General features: G+C 50.9%; 1 long non-coding RNA gene across 1 annotated transcript in view; it reads left to right on the top strand.

The window, feature by feature from the left end:
• LOC142472290 (uncharacterized) overlaps window positions 1–20,928 on the top strand; it is a 33,975-nt gene extending 13,047 nt beyond the window's left edge. Inside the window, exons 2-4 of the long non-coding RNA XR_012789644.1 lie at window positions 6,750–6,880; window positions 20,505–20,529; window positions 20,866–20,928. This is a non-coding gene — a long non-coding RNA (uncharacterized LOC142472290). The remainder of the gene's footprint in view (window positions 1–6,749; window positions 6,881–20,504; window positions 20,530–20,865) is intronic.
• Window positions 20,929–22,003: the final 1,075 nt, after the last annotated feature.

Raw genomic sequence — 22,003 nt, 5'->3', positions numbered from 1 at the left:
GACCCCTTGAATAACCATCTGTGGGCATTTGTAAAGGTTAATGGTAAGAGGGTTCGGGCACTTCTTGACTCTGGGAGCATGGTCACACTAGTGTCCGAATACCTCTTGCCCATTAAGAAGAAACAGGGAAACAGTTCACAAAGAGTGGCAATTTGTTGTATACATGGGGATAATCATGAATATTCCACTGTTGATGTTTTTTTTGAAACAGAGTTTGGTTCTTTAGATTTCAAGGTGGGTATTGTACCCAAACTGGCACATGATGTGTTAATAGGGACCGACTTTCCCCATTTTCTAAAAATGTGGTCCCCCGCTCAGAATAGCGCCCAGAGTTCAATAGCGGACCATAACGAAGTATTAGAAGAAACAAATCCTTTCCCTTTTTCAGAAATGGAGGTTGACGAGGGCCCAAATAAGAAGGGGGAAAAGGAGCAGTGCTGTAAAATTCCCTTCCCCATCACTACTTTGGTAGGGAATACCCCAAATCAAGATGTTGAGCAGACACTTACCACCCCAGAACCGGATAAGACCCTCGCTGACCTAGAGGTCAGTCCTGGGAGTTTTAAGAAGGCCCAGTGGGAGGACCCCACATTAGCGGTAGCAAGGGAAATATACGGGACCAGAATAGTACTCCTGGCCAACCAGATAGGTCACTTGCTTACCCCTACTTCGAGGTAGAGAACGACCTAGTATATCGGGTTGATAAAAGGAAATCAGTTACAACTAAACAATTGTTGGTACCACGGACATTCCGTAACGTAGTATTACACCTCGCACATAGTCATCCATTGGGGGGACACCTAGGGGTGGAAAAGACAAAAGAAAAGGTTCTCCGAAGCTTCTATTGGCCTGGGGTTCTGGCAGAAATTACGAATTATTGTTCCTCATGCCCAGAATGTCAGATCACCGCCCCGTTCAAGGCGTACCGCAGCCCATTGGTACCCCTTCCCATAATAGAGGTACCATTTGACCGGATTGCTATGGATCTAGTAGGACCCCTAATAAAGTCTGCTAGGGGACATCAGCATATATTGGTAATATTAGATTATGCCACCCGATATCCGGAGGCAGTTCCCCTACGTAGCACCTCAGCTAAAAACATAGCAAAAGAGTTAGTAGTTCTGTTTTCCCGGGTCGGGATTCCTAAAGAGATTCTATCTGACCAGGGAACACCATTTATGTCCCAAGTAACAAAAGAGCTATGTAAACTCCTAAAAATCAAGCATCTCAGAACCTCAGTCTATCATCCACAAACAGATGGTTTAGTGGAAAGGTTCAATAAAACCTTAAAGAGCATGTTACGGCGGGCGGTTGATAAAGATGGGAAAAACTGGGATTGTTTGTTACCGTACCTGTTATTTGCCATTAGGGAAGTTCCCCAATCATCCACAGGCTTTTCCCCGTTTGAACTATTGTATGGCCGACACCTAAGGGGCTTACTGGATATAGCCAAAGAGACTTGGGAACACGAGGTTACCCCTTACAGAAGTGTAATAGAGCATGTTGCCCAGATGCAGGACCGCATTGCTGCAGTCCTACCCATAGTGAGGGAACACATGGAGAAAGCTCAAGAAGCACAGAGGAATACGTATAATAAGGGTGCTAGGGTCAGAATTTTTTTTCCAGGTGATAGGGTACTAGTTCTGGTTCCCACCGTGGAGAGTAAATTCCTTGCTAAATGGCATGGGCCATATGAGGTCTTGGAAAGAGTGGGAGAAGTAAATTATAAGGTAAGACAGCCAGGTAGGAGGAAACCTGAGCAAATTTACCATATAAACCTACTCAAGCCCTGGAAAGATAGAGAAGTCTTGTTAACCCTAGTACCCCCAGGTCCGTCAGAGAATCAAGAAACTGACCCAGAGGTTAGCATAGCTGAAACCCTGTCTGTTCATCAGAAACGAGAGGTTCAGAATTTAGTGAGAAGAAACAAAGAAATCTTCTCTATACGGCCAGGTAGAACTAGCGTAATTGAACATGACCTAGTCTCTGAACCGGGGGTCCGAGTTAACCTTAAACCGTACCGAATCCCAGAGGCCAAAAGAAAGGCTATAAGTTTAGAGGTTAAAAAAATGCTAAAACTAGGTGTAATTGAGGAATCCCAAAGTGGGTGGAACAGCCCTATAGTCTTAGTCCCAAAGCCAGATGGTACAACAAGGTTTTGTAATGACTACCGGAAACTAAACGCGGTGTCAAAATTTGATACTTATCCTATGCCCAGGGTAGATGAACTTGTAGAGAGACTGGGCAAAGCCCGATATCTCACAACCCTAGACCTAACAAAAGGGTACTGGCAGGTTCCCCTCACAGAAAGGGCAAAAGAAAAGACAGCCTTCTCAACCCCAGACGGCCTCTTTCAGTATAAGGTGTTGCCTTTTGGCTTACATGGAGCTCCCGCCACATTCCAAAGAATGATGGATAAAATTTTAAAACCACATGCTCGGTATGCTGCCGCCTACCTGGATGATGTGGTAATCCATAGTGAAGATTGGCAATCCCACCTTCCAAAGGTCCAAGCTGTGCTTGACGCAGTTCGGTCTGCTGGACTAACTGCTAACCCCGCTAAATGCACTATTGGTCTGGAGGAGGCCAAGTATCTGGGATATTCTATTGGCAGAGGTTTACTCAAACCCCAAACACTCAAAGTGGAGGCGATACAAAATTGGCCAAGGCCAGTTACAAAAAAACAAGTAAGGACCTTTTTGGGGTTAATTGGGTACTATAGAAGGTTTATTCCCAATTTTGCAACTAAGGCAACCCCACTAACTGACCTCACAAAAGCAAGAGGACCACTAATGGTAAAGTGGTCCCCCGACACCGAACAAGCCTTTAGAAGCCTGAAAGAAGCTCTCTGTGCCCAACCAGTGTTGGTCACACCTGACTTCTCCAAAGAGTTCGTAGTCCAAACCGACGCATCTGAGGTAGGGCTGGGGGCGGTACTCTCCCAGGAGTCTCAAGGTGAGGAGCACCCCATCCTTTATTTAAGTAGGAAACTAAATCCCCAGGAGAAAAATTACTCCATAGTAGAGAAAGAGTGTCTCGCAATAAAGTGGGCTGTAGAGACGCTCAAATACTACCTGTTGGGGAGAAAATTCCGGTTGGTCACAGATCATGCACCCCTTACCTGGATGTGTCAAAACAGGGAAAAGAATGCTAGAGTGACCAGGTGGTTCCTAAGCCTACAACCCTTTAAATTTTCTGTGGAACACAGGTCAGGGCACAAACATGGCAATGCTGACGGGTTGTCAAGGATGCACTCCCTAATATCCATGGTCGCTCATCCCTCGAGGTCTGAGCTGGGGGGGAGGATATGTGACAGAAACCAGGGGATGGTAATAAATTCCGTATATAGGGCTCCCAGGATACTAAACAGTTTCTATCCTGTTTGGCCTGGGAGTGCAGCCTTATAATACATACACTCCATCCCACAGTTTGGCAAGCGCTGGAACTGAAGGATGAGAGATCCAGACCAGAGTTTGTCTGCTGCCTGATTTCTGTCACCTGTCATGCTAATTAGGAATCAGGTATGTAAGACTGTTTTCCTGTTTGCTCTGGTCTCTCCACAAGAGCCAGGAGGCTGGAAGGCTGCTGAACTACAGAGGGGAGAAGCCTCTTCCCCAAACAGGTTCAATCTTTCTGTTCATTTGTATAAGACTGCAAAAGTACCGTGTTTTGATGTTGGAAGTGGAAAAGCCACTTCCAACCCTGAGTCAGGGATATCTAAGTTAAGTTATCGCTCAGATGAGCAGCTTTTGTTTTGATCTGTTTTCTGTTGTATGCACTGTGGCAGTCTCAGTGCCTGGGACTGAATAAACCAGGCATAGCCTGTTTAAAGGAACAGTACGTGACGCCTCATCATTTAACCTACCCTAAAAGACCGTGTTCTAAACAGTCCCGGACAAACGACGGAGCCCCGGAGTAAGTCGTTTGTCACAACACATACATACATACACACACACATACATACATACATACATACACATACATACATACATACATACACATACATACATACATACACACACATACACACACACATACATACATACATACATACAATTATTAACACTCAGGGGGAAAGATTTGTTGAAGTGTGAGGACCGCGATTATACCTCAATCATGCGATAACCGCCAGGGACTGTCGCACTTTAATGGATCTCCCCCAACCACTGACCAGAAACATGCATCTCCGCATCAATGCTGGTATCAGTATGTATGGGGGAGAGGTTATTGTAAGAGACAATAAGATGAGTAAGGGTGAGAGGGGGGGGGGACTACATGGCATATATATATATAGCCACAGTACATATTATGGTGAGGAGAAAAGGGATGTGAAAACGATCCATCAATCCAAGATAAATGAAATGGTTCACATGTTACATATGTTCCTCTTCTCATCTGCTTATTCCTTGTACAATGGGAAGTGCTGAGATGCTGATCACTGCGGTTCACATTGTAATTGGGGGTCCTGTTACCTGTGACACACACACCTGCGTCCTTCCCATTCTCTGGGTACCCACAAACTAATGATTAACCGCGCCCCTTGGCCATTTCTCACGTAACGTTCCTGGTATCTGATTGGATGAAGCTTATACCTTATAGCACTCTACCAGTTCAGGGATGCCTTGTGGAAAAGATACAAAGTAACTTGCACTACCAAGGATCTCAATCACTACAGATGCATGCGGAACATGTGCACAAGGCAAACAAGGCATGCAAAAGCACAATATTACTCTGACAATCTCCACCAAAATACATCAAACCCAGCTAATTTCTGGAAGGTTATCAACAATATATTCCAGCCTCCAAACCATCAACAACCAAGTAATATTACTAAGAGGGATATTACTCTGACAAACCCCACTGACATTGCAAATGCATTCAATGATTACTTTGTGGGGTTGCCACTAACTTATTAGCGAAACGCAGCACAAACCCCAAACATGAATCTCATCCTGGGAGTATCCCTACAGTCCCACCCCCTCCCAACACTGCCCACAATTTTCAATTTAGCCCAGTATCTGAAGAGGAGATTACACAAGCGCTCCTCAAACTAAAACTAAGCAGCCAATGTGGACCCGACTTACTACAATCTAGGTTCCTACGACTTGGTGCCCCAGCCATTGCCAAACCAATTGCGTCCATAGTCAACTCTATCCTGTCTGCAGGCCATATCCCTAAGACCTGGAAAACTGCCAGAGTTGTCCCAATCTTCAAAAGTGGGGACAAAAACACTGTCTCAAACTACAGGCCAATATCACTTCTCCCAATTCTATCCAAAGTTATGGAAAAATGTGTCCACTCCCAATTAAGCGATTTCTACACCAAGACAAATTTCCCTAGCCAATTCCAGTCTGGGTTTCGTCCCAAACACTCCACCTTAACTACCCTGCTAAAAGTTTGCAATGAAATCCAGTGTGGAATGGAACGGGGACAACTCACTGGTGCAGTATTCCTAGATTTTGCAAAGGCTTGTGACACAGTTGATCATGTTATCCTGCTTAACAAACTCCAGAGCTCTGGAATAGGGAAACATGCTTTAAACTGGTTTCAGTCCTACCTATCAGGAAGATTCCAACATGTGTCCATCTCAGGCTCTAACTCCAACCCCCTGGATATCACCTGTGGTGTCCCGCAAGGCTCTGTTCTGGGGCCCCTACTCTTCTCAGTGTTCATTAATGATCTTCCCGCAGATGACACAATCCTATATGCACACAGCCATAGCCTCTCTGACCTTCAACACATACTTCAGTCTGACTTTTTGAGACTCGAAAACTGGATTTCCCAAAACAAACTGTTTTTAAACACTGACAAGACTGTAACAATGGTATTTGGGACCAAGACTAAATTTGTAAAGCTTCCAGTGACTGAGCTCCTGATTAGAACCAACGCTAACACAACCCTAACACCTGTCACTAGTTTTAAATACCTGGGCTTATGGTTTGACTCCCACTTAACATTCGGGATGCACATTGATACCCTGACAACCAAGACCTATGCCAAACTAGGGGTACTTTACAGGAACAAATCCTCCCTAAGTCTCCTGGTCAGAAAGCGTATTGCACAGCAGATGCTAATGCCAATTATTGACTATGGCGACATAGTATATGGCTCGGCTCCTCAAACCCACCTTAGCAAACTTGACACCCTCTACAATTCAATTTGTCGTTTTGTTCTCCAATGCAACTACAACACACATCACTGCGAAATGCTCAAAGAACTAGATTGGTCATCACTAGAGTCTAGGCGCAAAGTTCACCTTTCCTGTCTCACCCTCAAATACTTTCTGGGCAAGCTACCCAGCTACCTGAACAAGCTCCTCACCCCTACCACATGCAGCACCTATCACCTGAGATCAGACTCCAAAAGACTATTCATGGTCACAAGGCTCAACAAAGTATCTGGACGTTCCTCCTTCTCCTTCCGTGCACCCCAAAACTGGAACAACCTACCAGAGACTCTCATATCCACCACCAGCTTAAGTTCTTTCAAATCTAAGGCTGTCTCACACTTTAATCTGGTCTGTAACTGTTTCATACGCTCATAATATATATTTTCTTTAATTGTGCATGCAATGTCTTGTATATAATGTATACCCTGTTCATTTATGTAACTGTACTTGTAATCATGTATTATTTGTTTTACTCTGTGCCCAGGACATACTTGAAAACGAGAGATAACTCTCAATGTATTACTTCCTGGTAAAATATTTTATAAATATAAATATATATATTCACTTCTTGCTATTTAAGGACTGTTTGGGGAGACTGTAAAGCAGAGAAAGTAGGACTGAGCTGAAGCTGCAAAACTGACCATGGACTTCAAAACTGCAGCTGTTGTCTTGCTGAGTGTACTACAAGTAACAAGAGCAATTAATATTGTGGTAAGTAAATGTAACAGTATTTCTGGCCCGGCCTGACCCACCCAATTTCACATTGGCCCCTGTGGTCTAACCGGTCCCCATTACAGTGTGATAGTGTCTGGTGGTGCACCTGTTGGCAACAGGACTCCTGAGTCTCCCGCATGATGGTGTGTGGGGAGGACCCGTCCAGACAGGCAGCTGAGGTAGTGTGCTGAGTCCTAACTATATCCAGTGCAGCGCCTCCACTTACCCAGGATCCCCGTTATGAAAGATAGCCCTGGGTAAGAAATACAATAACACACATATATAATACTAACACTTTACTGAACACACTTATAACACATTACATAACATCATGCTCTATCCGCATCACCTTAACCATATCACCCCAGCCCAATGTCTGGTGTTCCCACCCAGTGTCCTGTGATCCCCCACACCCAATGTCCCGTACTCCCAAGGAGGTCGTGGGTGACTGCGCAGTCACTAAATTATCTATTAGGCCTGTTGGTGCACATGTGTAGAAATACCTTCCCAGCACTCCGATGCTCGGGCCTGCTACACTCTTCTAAAAGGGTCAGACGTGCGATGCATCCGTCTGATCCTATCCAGGTACTTCTCCATGACCCCAACGAGGGTCCCACCGCTTCACGGGAACACAACCGTCTCTCGGTAACACACCGTCTCACGGGAACAGCAACCGCCGCTATCCCTATCTATCCCTAACGTGACAGGAACCCTAACCTAGGGCCTGTCCCTGATGAACCGCAACCTGGGGTGGCTTGGGGAAAACTCCTAGGGCCTGCGGAGTAATAACCTGCCCCCTCCCCTAGCTACCCAGTCCTATCTGTAACTACTAACTACTAGATACTCCTAAAGCACCTGCAGCAGACACACCGCTCTCACCGTCAACCTGCAGGTACTCACACACGCTGCACACACTGCGCCCAGCACATGCAGCAACAACACACAGAACGATACACACACCATATACTGGAACCCGCAGCAAATCCACTGCTTGCACGCTGTGCCTATTTGCCAGTGCGCACAGCCCTATCCGCTGTGGCACTGCCAAACTGCACCTTCCGCACCTAAGGGTAACCTCCTTATCTAGGGCCGTCCCTCTTCAGTTACCCCCTGCCCTTACCGGGAATTGGGGCCTGCCTGGGGACCTAAGGAGAACCCTTACCTGATGCAGGAGCCACGCGCTCCCTACACCCTTCCTACTCCTTCCTTCTCCTCTGCCTGACTGACGCGTCCAAAGCCCGGGAAATGTATCTCTTTTCCCGGGCTGAGCTTCCTCCAGCCCTATTGGCCGCAATGGAGCACCTGACCTCTGTCTCCCTATGCCTCCTGGGAATTGTAGTTCCCAGGGGGCTGCTACAGTACTGGGGCCGCGTGCGCGCTAGCCCTGCGCATGCGCGAACTACCAATGGCCGCCACAACCCTTTCCTACACTTCCCTAGTCTCGCGCGATCTCTCTGGGGCCTTCCCTGCACTTTCTGCCTACTGCGCATGCGCGAGACTCTCTGCAATGGCGGCGCCCTCTTCACAAGCCGCCGGGCTGGTGGCAACGCGATCGCGGCCTTAGCGACGGCCCGATCATGTCCCCGGCAACCGGCCTGCGCCGCAGGGCATCGCGCTGCTCCCTGCACTGGCCCCCACCCTTGCGTTCTCCCGGCGGGTCCGTCAGTGACAACGGCGGCACCCGCGATCCCCCGGCACACGCAGAGGGGGGCCAGAGAGTGAAATTTTACCTCAGGCTACATTCTCCCCCTCGCAGAATCCCAACGATCTCGCTTGGGTAGCAACCATACATAGTGTTACACAATGAAAAATGCATAGTAAACAGTACATCACACACAATAGGCATTTGTTCACCGGTACCCAACATACCCGCATGGATACCCGAGGCCAGCTGAGTCTCAGAGTGGAGTGCCCCTAACTGATTGGGTGAAGGTATCCCACCGTGACTCCTGTGAGTCTTTTGGAGCTCAAGACCAGTCCCTTGCACCAACCCACCTTCTCCCCCTTGCAGAAAAAATAGTAAGGGGTCCGGGGTATTGACCCTTGCCGGACACTCCGGTTTCGTCTCACGGGAGACAGGGAGGTTTAGTCTCTTGCCTCGGTCCACCACATGGCGAACATAACGCTCCATCGCGCACCTGGGAGAGGCCACAACTACCAGAGCGGTCTCAACACAGTCTTTGTCCACTCCAACCATCCCTTTAACGGTGACACCTTCTGGGGACAGCACAACTTCTTCGGGTAGGCCCGCTTGGAGACTCCTCGCACAGGAGTAAGTGTCGCTCCGGTCCGTTACACCGGATACCTGGATGAGGTCGAATTCGTTCCATGATCTGCAGAGATCTTCTGGGGGAGACACCTCCACCAGGACGCGATGACGGGGTGAGCCCATCGCCCGGGTGACCCTACCTTTGGAGTCACCAGGCTCCACGATCACCGGGGAGCTCACACTCGACACCCCTGGGGCAGTCAACTTACCCCTATCGTTGTCGGCAGGTACTGATCCCAAGCCTGGGACCGCTGGTACCTCGGTGGTAGGCCGGACTGGCCGTTGCAGGGCACACGGACCCACATCATGGTCTGCATCAGTTGAGGTGGTTGCCTCGGTGACCTCACTGGAGTGGTCCGCCGGCAGGCGCATCACCACGCTCGGTTGGTCGCTAGAATCACCACACATGGGCGGGGGTATAAACACCTTACCCTGGCCTTCCGGGATCTGTGGTTCTGGTCTCGGTGGTTCCTGCTCGGGAACCGAGTCTGGAACCGACATCTGGGGTTCCAACATCTGGATCTCCGCCTCCAGCGGCTCCGGCTCAGCGTCTGGAAAGTCCATTTGGGCACATGGCCCCTCCACCACCTCCATTGCTGAAGTAGAAGCATTAGTAGCGGCTTCACCCACCTTGGTAGCACCATCAGGCGCATTTTTCTCCGCAGGTTCCGCCATCAGAGGTTCCTGCTCTTCCATTTGAATGTCCCCTTTGAGAGGGTCTGCAACAGTGGTCTGGACACACGGGTCCCCGGAGGCCTCTGGAATTAAGACAAACTGAGGACAAGCATAATTTACTGTAGGAGAGAGGTCCGGCTCCTCCTCTTCTTCCTCTGCTGGTTCCGCCGCCTGGGGCAGGATAGGCTTTAGGAACCAGGCCCCGCAATATTCGCAGTGAGGCTCCCACGCCAGTGCCTCCCTCCGGGAACAGCCACATTTGAGGCCAAAATACTGGGTAAACGTTTCTCCGTCCACCTCAGATGACCTGAAACCTAGCTGTAACTGGGACGGTTCGACTCCCTCTTTAAGGGCTTCACTCAGGCAGGGGCACATTAGCACCGTGACCTCTATTCCTGGCAATTTCCAGGGCTCATACACATCAGGGTGTAACCCCTGGCAGTTTCTCTCATCCTCGGGGAGGGAACACTCCATTTCTGCAACAGTGTCCTCTACCTCTGGCGGTTTGGGTTGCAGGAACTGCGCCGCACAGTCAGGACACTAAGGCCCTTGGGTCAGCTCCCCAACGGCACACTCACATTCATTCAGACGGCCGTGCAGGCATTCTTCCCCGTCTACCACGGTCATCGTGAGGGCAACTGGTGACTCAGATGCTCCGTCCATCCAGCCACCCGTCACCTTCCATTCTTTTAACGCACACGGGCACACCACCATTGGCAAGACTAAATGGGGGGCCCGTATGATTCTATACAGCCAAGGGTGTTTTTCTCGGCATCCCTTGCTTTCCTTAGGGGGAACAGAAATTGCTGATTTCTGCTCAAGACACTCCCTCCCCCTGGTGGACTCTAGAGGAGGAGCAGCACAGTCTTTTGGGGAATGTTGCGAGCTCGGTACTGAGTCACTCACAGTGTGAGGGTGGGGCTCTGGTTTTCCCGCCAGTCCTGGGCAGGGGTTTGCAACATTCTTCTGTGCAGGCTGGCAGTCAGCCGCACACGTGCCATTTTGCTTCTGCGGGAGCCGCCATTTTAGGTGGGACTCACTGTCAATGTCAATAGGGCTCTCGGTGCAGGCAGATACTGCCAAGTCAGGGTAGATAAAGGGGCACCCATCGGTCGGACCCCCGGGCAGATTTAAGAATTTAGGGCCATCTTCCTCGCTTAGGGTCTGGCCTACATATATCAGGACAGTACTCCATTGGTAGGTGTCATCATACCTTCGCCCTCTGACCCACGTACCCGCCAGTCCAGGGAGCTTCCGAACCTGCGCCTGGACATCTAACAAGGGCACGCCAGCTGGGACTGCCCCCACGGCAACCACGCGGTTAGGAGTCACGTTCACTTTCAAGGCCCATGCGTAGACCTCCTGCTTTGAGAGCACCCACATGGTGGAACAAAAATAGGACACAATTTAGAACAAAAACATACAGGGCACCCCAGGTCTGATCTCTCAGCAGCGCCTCCAAATGTAACGGTATTTCTGGCCCGGCCTGACCCACCCAATCTCACATTGGCCCCTGTGGTCTAACCGGTCCCCATTACAGTGTGATAGTGTCTGGTGGTGCACCTGTTGGCAACAGGACTCCTGAGTCTCCCGCATGATGGTGTGTGGGGAGGACCCGTCCAGACAGGCAGCTGAGGTAGTGTGCTGAGTCCTACCTATATCCAGTGCAGCGCCTCCACTTACCCAGGATCCCCATTATGAAAGATAGCCCTGGGTAAGAAATACAATAACACACATATATAATACTAACACTTTACTGAACACACTTATAACACATTACATAACATCATGCTCTATCCGCATCACCTTAACCATATCACCCCAGCCCAATGTCTGGTGTTCCCACCCAGTGTCCTGTGATCCCCCACACCCAATGGTTCCCAGGGGGCTGCTACAGTACTGGGGCCGCGTGCGCGCTAGCCCTGCGCATGCGCGAACTACCAATGGCCGCCACAACACTTTCCTACACTTCCCTAGTCTCGCGCGATCTCTCTTTGGCCTTCCCTGCACTTTCTGCCTACTGCGCATGCGTGAGACTCTCTGCAATGGCGGCGCCCTCTTCACAAGCCGCCGGGCCGGTGGCAACGCGATCGCGGCCATAGCGACGGCCCGATCGCGTCCCCGGCAACCGGCCTGCGCCGCAGGGCATCGCGCTGCTCCCTGCACTGGCCCCCACCCTTGCGTTCTCCCGGCGGGTCCATCAGTGACAACGGCGGCACCCGCGATCCCCCGGCACACGCAGAGGGGGGCCAGAGAGTGAAATTTTACCTCGGGGCTACATAAACTTCATCTCTATTCTCATATAACCTGTGTTTAGTCTTACTGCAGATTTCATCTAGGGGCAATGCAGCTAAATTGGGGTCCCTTAAGCAATAATAATTGTATTTCCTTATACAGCGCTGTACATAGAATTTTGCAGGTGCCGTGAAACCCTGCACAAAGAGCTTACAATCTAATGTTGGGTACCTGGGGCACAGGGCGGGAGAGAGAGTAACTTGCCCACAGACACAAGAAGAGATGACCTTGGGATATGAACAGGGTTCGTCTTCTTCAAATGCAGTGTTCTTCTTACTACTAAGATACTCCTCCAGCCCCAATATTACTCCTAAAGCCTGTCAGCGCTGAAAGGGCATGACACGCATTGCAGCTCCTTCCTACACGAAAGCGTTCCCTGCTCCGTCCCCAGAGTGGTTCGCCCATTTCCTGGGACACCTTCTGTGGAAAGAGGAGAAAACACACTAAGCTTTGCCTTCCTTGCCAGTTCTGTATCCCCTGGGCTGACTAGAGCCTCAGGAATGGCTTATTTTGCAGTAATCATTATTTTATTCCAGCCAGATTTGTGACCCAGCTGGGTGTAAGTGTTCATACAGTCAGCGCCCAACTTTACATCTAACCCAGGAGGATGAAGCATCCCGGGAGAGTAATAATGCCCGTTGCTGATAATCTCTCCAAGTCAGTTTGCAGGATACATGTAAGGGCCCAGTCTAGTAGCTTCGATAAGTGATTTATTGAGAATTTGGAGCACTTCTTGAATGAGTTTGCATACTGTATGTAGCTATTCAGAAAGCTCCAATAACATACCAAACTCGCACGAGAAATGCTTCTTCCCGATCGGTCGCGCTCCCGCAAAGACAAACCGTGCGAGAGATCATAAAATGCTCAAACTCACAGTTTCTGTGAAATTCGAGCTATTCTAGTAGCTCCGAGATACACATCGCGGCTGCAACTCGCAGGGTTTGATATTGCCACCTGATGAAATTGGGACGGGGGATGGGGGACGGGACTGTGCGCAATAGGAACTGGGGCAGAAAAAAAGATTACTATTTGCTTTTACCCCCCGGTCCCCGCTGCTCACACCCCAGGTCCCCGCTGCTCACTCCCCCCGGTCCCCGCTGCTCACACCTCTGGTCCCCGCTGCTCACACCCCCGGTCCCCGCTGCTCACTCCCCCCGGTCCCCGCTGCTCACATCCCCCTGTTCCCCGCTGCTCATACCCCCCGGTCCCCGCTGCTCACTCCCCCGGTCCCGCTGCTCATACCCCCCGGTCCCCGCTGCTCACTCCTCCTGGTCCCCGCTGCTCACACCCCCCTGGTCCTCACTGCTCACACCCCCTGGTCCCCACTGCTCACTCCCCCCCAGTCCCTGCTGCTCACTCCCCCCGGTCCCCGCTGCTCACATCCCCCCGGTCCCACTGCTCATACCCCCCGGTCCGCGCTGCTCACACCCCCCGGTCCCCGCTGCTCACACACCCCCGGTCCCCGCTGCTCACACCCCCCCCGGTCCCCGCTGCTCACACCCCCAGTCCCCGCTGCTCACACCCCCGGTCCCCGCTGCTCACACCCCCCGGTCCCCGCTGCTCACACCCCCCGGTCCCCGCTCTCAGACCCCCCAGTCCCCGCTGCTCACACCCCCAGTCCCCGCTGCTCACACCCCCGGTCCCCGCTGCTCACACCCCCCGGTCCCCGCTGCTCACACCCCCCGGTCCCCACTGCTCACACCCTCGGTCCCCGCTGCTCACACCTCCCGGTCCCCGCTGCTCACACCCCCCGGTCCCCGCTGCTCACACACCCCCGGTCCCCGCTGCTCACACCCCCCGGTCCCCGCTGCTCACACCCCCCGGTCCCCGCTGCTCACACCCCCGGTCCCCGCTGCCCACACCTCCCGGTCCCCGCTGCTCACACCCCCCCGGTCCCCGCTGCTCACACACCCCGGTCCCCGCTGCTCACACCCCCCGGTCCCTGCTGCTCACACATGATTATCCTGTGACTGTGCAATTATTTGTCAGTTTCCTATGTCTCAGGCAATCACAGGCTGTCACACACAACTTTATTGCAGCCCCTTGTTTTGGGGAGGGGGCGTCTCTGTTGCTTGAGATGCCAAGAGGGACCCTTGCTTCCTGCTCCCTCAGGGTAGGAGGCTGAGCGTGTCACGTGGGAGCGTGGTGTGATGGATCACTCTGTCTGCTGGGGATGATCACACATCGCCCAGCAGACGGAGGCTCGCGCACGTGCACGCAGCCACGCACGTCGCCAAGCCACAAGTGTGCCCAGCTCTAACCTTAGTGGCCAACCGCTAAGGCAGGGGGGCACAAACATTTTTTCCCTGCACCCCCGGCCAGTGGTCCCCTCACCAGCGTCAGCTCTGGCGCCATTTAATGCCGTGTTGCCATGGCGACGAATGTGAGAAGGCGCCGGAGACAAGGTAAGTGCAGTTTACATAGGCCCTAGCGCTCCTCCAGCAATTAATTTAAGTGTCTTCAGGAAGCACGCAGGGCCTCTGTAAACCCTGCGCCCCCCCGCATCCCCCCTAGGAGTCGCGCCCCCCCAGTTTGCGCATCGCTGCACTAAGGTAATGAAGGAGTTAAATACCTAGTTGTCACGGGAGACCGGAGATTTACACCTTTTAAACCGGGATTATTCACTGAGCTAAACAAGGAGGTAAAACAAACTGTAATTTGTTCCTTGGAAACAGACGCACACGCAGTGAATTACAATATACAATGGAAAAACACACTTACTGGAGATGCCAAAATCCCTTGACCGGGAGATAGCACCAAACGTCCTGGTACTCTTTTCGGCGTGTAGTTCCAGCCGCGACTGCTACGTTCTCTTCTCAGAATTTGGCCCCCGAAAAGTGGGACCATTATACACAATGTCAGAAATAAAAATATTTCCCAATTTCGTCTGCCCCTCTTTTCTTAGCTTTGACTTAAAAGACGCGCACGTTCAGTTTCAGCGCTCCTAGGCCCTCCTATAAGAAAATGCTTTAAAAGTTGAACAAAATAACGTTTAGGTTCAATCCCAGAGTTACTTTTCTAAACACAAAGGGACTTGGACATAAAATCAGCTGGCAACCTTACCTATAGTGGAGGCCCCCCAGAACCTCTATACATTGTTCTGCTGATTGGGGCATATACTGGGGGACTCCCATTAACCTAGGGACCCCTGACTGTACCCGGGATACACATATCCCTATGCCCTCATTAACCTTTCTGCTCTGTGCTGAAGCAGGGTAACCTGGCGGTGAGTCGCGAAACTGATTTCCAGGTAGTATTCTGCCCGGAGGTCCGTGTCTTCATGTCTCCGGGAATCTGACCTGATTCCCTGACACATTTTTGGGGTGGCCAGCAGCTCTGGACCCTTTCAACCTAGACAAATCAGACAACACTTTCACCGCAAAACCACCCTGAAACTCACAGCCTGAGAATCTCCACTGGGTAGCACTCCTGGAAAGGTAAAACACACATACATTCTTTATTACAATACAATGCATGTGCCATGACGAGGTTCAAGAGCTGACACTCTAATCCCCCCAATACGGCTCAGAGGTAACCAGCCGGGCATAAGACCTTTAATTATGGCCTGGTTACCCCATGACTGTCACACTAGTGCCCGATTTATTGTGGGTAGAGGGGGTGGGTGAAGGTTAGAGTTGCCTGTGGTGGGTGTTTATGCCTACCGGGTGGATTGCAGGAGAAGTTAACGTCTTCATTAACTTAGCGGTTAATACCGCTAAGATAATGCAGGGGTTAACCACTCCTGCTATCCACCCAGTAGGCATAAACACCCACCACAGGCAACTGTAACCTTCACCCACCCCCTCTACCCCCAATAAACATTAAAATACAATACAAGCAGCAATACTAGCCAAGACACACATTGATTGCTAGTGTGGTTACCTATGCCCTCAATGGGAGCAAAGATAACCCAAATGGCAATGAATAGGCCGCCTAAACCCCACCTCCTCTGCCCCCAGCAACCACTCCCACCCCCCCAAACATACAGCACAGCAGTGGGCAACATCCCTACTATCCAGATCTTGATAATAGTACATTTGTCCGTTAAAAATAAAATATTATCAAGCCAGCATAAAGTAAATTAAAGTTGTACCTACCCCTACCAGGATGAAGGCCATCTTTGTCTTCCTCCGTGTCCTCTACGTTTTCTGTGGACTGCAACATTAAAATAAAATGTTTTTAAAAACTAACTAAGCCCTTAATAACCTTAACGGTTAGTAACCTCTATAGTATTAAGAGGCCCTGCCCCCCCCCCCCGATACCCACATGGGAGACCTAAACACCCTCCCCGGGACAACTACCCCCACCTCCTACTCCCCATCACCACACATACAAATGTGCAAAGGCGCTAGTAACTAAAAATGTCTATTTGTTTGTAAAACAAAAGAAATAGACAATAAAAAAACATTGGCATAACAGTACAATAGATTACACTTGCCAATAAACCCATTGATTGTGACTGTGGTAAACCATACCCAATATGGTATGGGCAATATATGGGCATGGAGTGCTAATGTACAATGCAATGAATGGGCAACCTAAAAAACAACATAGAATCTACGCAAAGACGCAGGACAATTAAACAATGCAGGGAGATACTGGCACCCCATACCGGGTCCTGTGACTGTGTTAATAAAATCAAATATAAACAGTGTGATCGCCCGTAAGAGCTGTGCAGGGAGATGCTGCTTCTCTCTGTGCAGGGAGATCGCCTGTAAGAGCTGTGCAGGGAGATGCAGTTTCTCTCTGTGCAGGGAGATCGCCCGTAAGAGCTGTGCAGGGAGATGCAGCTTCTCTCTGTGCAGGGAGATCGCCCGTAAGAGCTGTGCAGGGAGATGCAGCTTCTCTCTGTGCAGGGAGATCGCCTGTAAGAGCTGTGCAGGAGATGCAGCTTCTCTCTGTGCAGGGAGATCGCCTGTAAGAGCTGTGCAGGGAGATGCAGCTTCTCTCTGTGCAGGGAGATCGCCTGTAAGAGCTGTGCAGGGAGATGCAGCTTCTCTCTGTGCAGGGAGATCGCCTGTAAGAGCTGTGCAGGGAGATGCAGCTCTCTCTGTGCAGGGAGATCGCCTGTGAGAGCTGTGCAGGGAGATGCAGCTTCTTTCTGTGCAGGGAGATCGCCTGTAAGAGCTGTGCAATGAGATGCAGTTTCTCTCTGTGCAGGGAGATCGCCTGTGAGAGCTGTGCAGGGAGATGTAGCTCTCTCTGTGCAGGGAGATTGCCTGTGTAATGGTTTTTGTGAACCGGCCTTACCCACCCAATCTCACATTGGCCCCTGTGGTCTAACCGGTCCCCATTACAGTGTGATAGTGTCTGGTGGTGCACCTGTTGGCAACAGGACTCCTGAGTCTCCCGCATGATCGTGTGTGGGGAGGACCCGTCCAGACAGGCAGCTGAGGTAGTGTGCTGAGTCCTACCTAGTTCCAGTGCAGCGCCTCCACCTCATCAGGGTCCCTTCGGTCACTTGGGGATGGTCCGGGCGAGGAACTCCTCTGTGGTGCTCCTCTCTGTACAATCACTCCACACGTACACGAGAGGGTTTGTAATTAAGAGCATCTTTATTGCTTGAGGTGGGCTATCTGCCCCTCGCAGTAGTTTCTCTAGCCACTCATAATCATTCATTGCTTCCCTTTGAAAGGTGTAATTCTCCTTTAATAGGGATTCCCTATCCCAGCCGGGATGTCTTTACTCTGTGCCAGATCCCTGGACACAGTCTTCTTACTCAGCTACTATAACATAACTCTTACTCCTCTCAGAACTCTGGCAGAGCTCCCCAGAACCACTGAAAGCTGACACACCTCTGACATCACTAACCATGGAGTCAGAGCCTGTGACCACTCCCATCCATACACAGGGCACCTCACCAGGGTGTGAGGGCAAACCTCCATAATTACTGCTGGCATGCCCACAACTTACCAGGCCTTACTGTCAGCAGGAGAGATGACTGTAGCCATTTTACATGACCGCTACACTTGTAAGAGCTGTGCAGGGAGATGTGGCTCTCTCTGTGCAGGGAGATCGCCTGTAAGAGCTGTGCAGGGAGATGCAGCTTCTTTCTGTGCAGGGAGATCGCCTGTGAGAGCTGTGCAGGGAGATGCAGCTCTCTCTGTGCAGGGAGATCGCCTGTAAGAGCTGTGCAGGAGATGCAGCTTCTCTCTGTGCAGGGAGATCGCCTGTAAGAGCTGTGCAGGGAGATGCAGCTTCTTTCTGTGCAGGGAGATCGCCTGTGAGAGCTGTGCAGGGAGATGCAGCTCTCTCTGTTCAGGGAGATCGCCTGTAAGAGCTATGCAGGGAGATGCAGCTTCTCTCTGTGCAGGGAGATCGCCTGTAAGAGCTGTGCAGGGAGATGCAGCTTCTCTCTGTGCAGGGAGATCGCCTGTAAGAGCTGTGCAGGGAGATGCAGCTTCTCTCTGTGCAGGGAGATCGCCTGTAAGAGCTGTGCAGGGAGATGCAGCTCTCTCTGTGCAGGGAGATCGCCTGTAAGAGCTGTGCAGGGAGATGCAGCTATCTCTGTGCAGGGAGATCGACTGTAAGGGCTGTGCAGAGAGATGCAGCTATCTCTGTGCAGGGAGATCGACTGTAAGGGCTGTGCAGAGAGATGTAGCTCTCTCTGTGCAGGGAGATCGCCTGTAAGAGCTGTGCAGGGAGATGCAGCTTCTCTCTGTGCAGGGAGATCGCCTGTAAGAGCTGTGCAGGGTGACACAGCTTCTCTCTGTGCAGAGAGATTGCCTGTAAGAGCTGTGCAGGGAGATGCAGCTCTCTCTCTGTGCAGGGAGATTGCCTGTAAGAGCTGTGCAGGGAGATGCAGCTCTCTCTGTGCAGGGAGATCACCTGTAAGAGCTGTGCAGAGAGATGCAGCTTCTCACTGTGCAGGGAGATCGCCTGTAAGAGCTGTGCAGGGAGATGCAGCTTCTCTCTGTGCAGGGAGATCGACTGTGAGAGCTGTGCAGGGAGATGCAGCTCTCTCTGTGCAGGGAGATCGCCTGTAAGAGCTGTGCAGGGAGATGCAGCTTCTCTCTGTGCAGGGAGATCGCCTGTAAGAGCTGTGCAGGGAGATGCAGCTTCTCTCTGTGCAGGGAGATCGCCTGTAAGAGCTGTACAGGGTGATGCAGCTCTGTCTGTGCAGGGAGATCGCCTGTAAGAGCTGTGCAGGTAGATGCAGCTATCTCTGTGCAGTGAGATCGCCTGTAAGGGCTGTGAAGGGAGATGTAGCTCTCTCTGTGCAGGGAGATCGCCTGTAAGAGCTGTGCAGGGAGATGTAGCTCTCTCTGTGCAGGGAGATCGCCTGTAAGAGCTGTGCAGGGAGATGCAGCTATCTCTGTGCAGGGAGATCGCCTGTAAGAGCTGTGCAGGAAGATGCAGGTTCTCTCTGTGCAGGGAGATCACCTGTAAGAGCTGTGCAGGGAGATGCAACCCTCTCTGTGCAGGGAGATCGCCTGTAAGAGCTGTGCAGGGAGATGCAGCTTCTCTCTGTGCAGGGAGATCGCCTGTAAGAGCAGTGCAGGGAGATGCAGCTTCTCTCTGTGCAGGGAGATCGCCTGTAAGAGCTGTACAGGGAGATGCAGCTTCTCTCTGTGCAGGAGATCGCCTGTAAGAGCTGTGCAGGGAGATGCAGCTCTCTCTGTGCAGGGAGATCGCCTGTAAGAGCTGTGCAGGTAGATGCAGCTATCTCTGTGCAGTGAGATCGCCTGTAAGGGCTGTGCAGGGAGATGCAGCTCTCTCTGTGCAGGGAGATCGCCTGTAAGAGCTGTGCAGGGAGATGTAGCTCTCTCTGTGCAGGGAGATCGCCTGTAAGAGCTGTGCAGGGAGATGCAGCTATCTCTGTGCAGGGAGATCGCCTGTAAGAGCTGTGCAGGGAGATGCAGCTTCCCTCTGTGCAGGGAGATCGCTTGTAATAGCTGTGCAGGGAGATGCAGCTATCTCTGTGCAGGGAGATCGCCTGTAAGAGCTGTGCAGGGAGATGCAGCTATCTCTGTGCAGGGAGATCGCCTGTAAGAGCTGTGCAGGGAGATGCAGCTTCCCTCTGTGCAGGGAGATCGCTTGTAATAGCTGTGCAGGGAGATCGCAGTGGCAGGACTTAGAAAAAGACACAGCCAAAGACACTGCTATCCCGAGCGGTATTGACATTTTCCTACCTCACGGTTCCTGACTCGCGATAACTCTTTCTGAATACAGTGATAACACAAACGTCAGACTGTGAGGCAGGTAGGGTCATGCCAAAACGTTTGATTTGGCAGTAATAACATTGAAGCTCGTAGAAATGGCCCCATAGAAGACCCCACATTATGTGATATACAGTAAGGATGGGGATATCCAGGGACTTTATGTTTACACATATTTAAATACTTTAATAACAATTACATCTCCAATTGCACTTTCTTTCAGCTCCCTAGTGAGAAGGACAGCACAGGTAAGCAAGTTTCCTTTCCCTATAACTAGTGCTTATTTGAAACACGTACTTTTTTCATTAATGCCTAAGCTTTAGATTGATGTGACTTATATCCTATAGGGGAGTTGTAAATATGTAACTCCTTTAGTGCTGGTGAGGGCAGCTAAATCAGGTGTCTAAAGAGCTGTTATCATTATACAGTGCAGCATTTTCATGTTACATGGAAGGTAGGGATGATAAAAAAAAATACCCTCAGTCACCTTCATTTTTGTAATAGAATATACTCTGCTATATACTGCTAAATATGTGTGTGGGATAGAAGGTACGTTAACATCTTTCATTCGTCCTTTTCTGAAGAGAATGCAGTTCAGACAGGTCCGGAAAATTATGTTCCCAATTTTGTCGGTGATCCTGAGAAAGGTAAATAAGAGAAACCAAATTATGTTTCAACGTTTTTATGTAAAATATGAAGTTGTCCCTTGTTATTAATAAGGATATGGTCAGTAACTTCGGGAGGGTGTGACATTCAGGACCATGTAGTCCCACCAGTGGTTGGGTATACCTCACATTCAACATTTCCTCTGCGAGTTCTTCGAGACAACAGTTCCTGTCCAACAATGTTTGACATTAAATGTAGTCATGTCACTCTATAAAGATATAGACCATATTTCACCATCATCCTAATCTTCAGCCCTCGTTGATCCGCTGCTGGATCATGGATCCCTCACTGACCTTACAGGTGCGGCGGCTGCAAGACCCTCTTCCCCATTTTGCTCCAACATGGTGGATATATGTAGCCCTGTTTCTCCCTAAACAAGATGGCTACTGGTGCTGCCTTTACCTTTTGGCTCACAAGGAGCCTGAGCCTCCGTCACGGGGAGCCTGAGGTGCAATAATAACGGTATTGGTGCAGGGCCTCCTCCTGAGAGGGATCCCAGCGCAGTGGGAGGAGCCCCTTGCAGGACCAATTAACAATACTAACACACAGGGTAAAATTGCAATAATCTTTACTTGCAACATATATCTTAACCGCTCTATAATAACTAAGAGGTACAACTACCCACACACCTCGCACGGGTGTAACCCACACACCTCACACGGCTGTAACCCACACACCTCACAAGTCTGTAACCCACACATCTCGCACGGCTGTAACCCACACACCTCGCACGGCTGTAACCCACACACCTCGCACGGCTGTAACCCACACACCTCGCACGTCTGTAACCCACACACCTCGCACGGCTGTAACCCACACACCTCGCACGGCTGTAACCCACACACCTCGCACAGCTGTAACCCACACATCTCGCACGGCTGTAACCCACACACCTTGGACGGCTGTAACCCACACACCTCGCACGGCTGTAACCCATATCCTGTCCCAGCACCGACTGTCTCTTCCTGGTTCAGAGTGTGAAATAGTATCGCCTCCTGCAGGAGATCTGGCCGCAAGATTGGCTCCCTGGTGTCATGTGGTACTCCTGCCTCTAAG

Source organism: Ascaphus truei, chromosome 1, assembly GCF_040206685.1.
Source record: "Ascaphus truei isolate aAscTru1 chromosome 1, aAscTru1.hap1, whole genome shotgun sequence".
NCBI classification, from domain to species: Eukaryota; Metazoa; Chordata; class Amphibia; order Anura; family Ascaphidae; genus Ascaphus; species Ascaphus truei.
The sequence above is the reverse complement of the archived record's forward strand: the minus strand, read 5'-3'. Positions and strand labels throughout refer to the sequence as shown.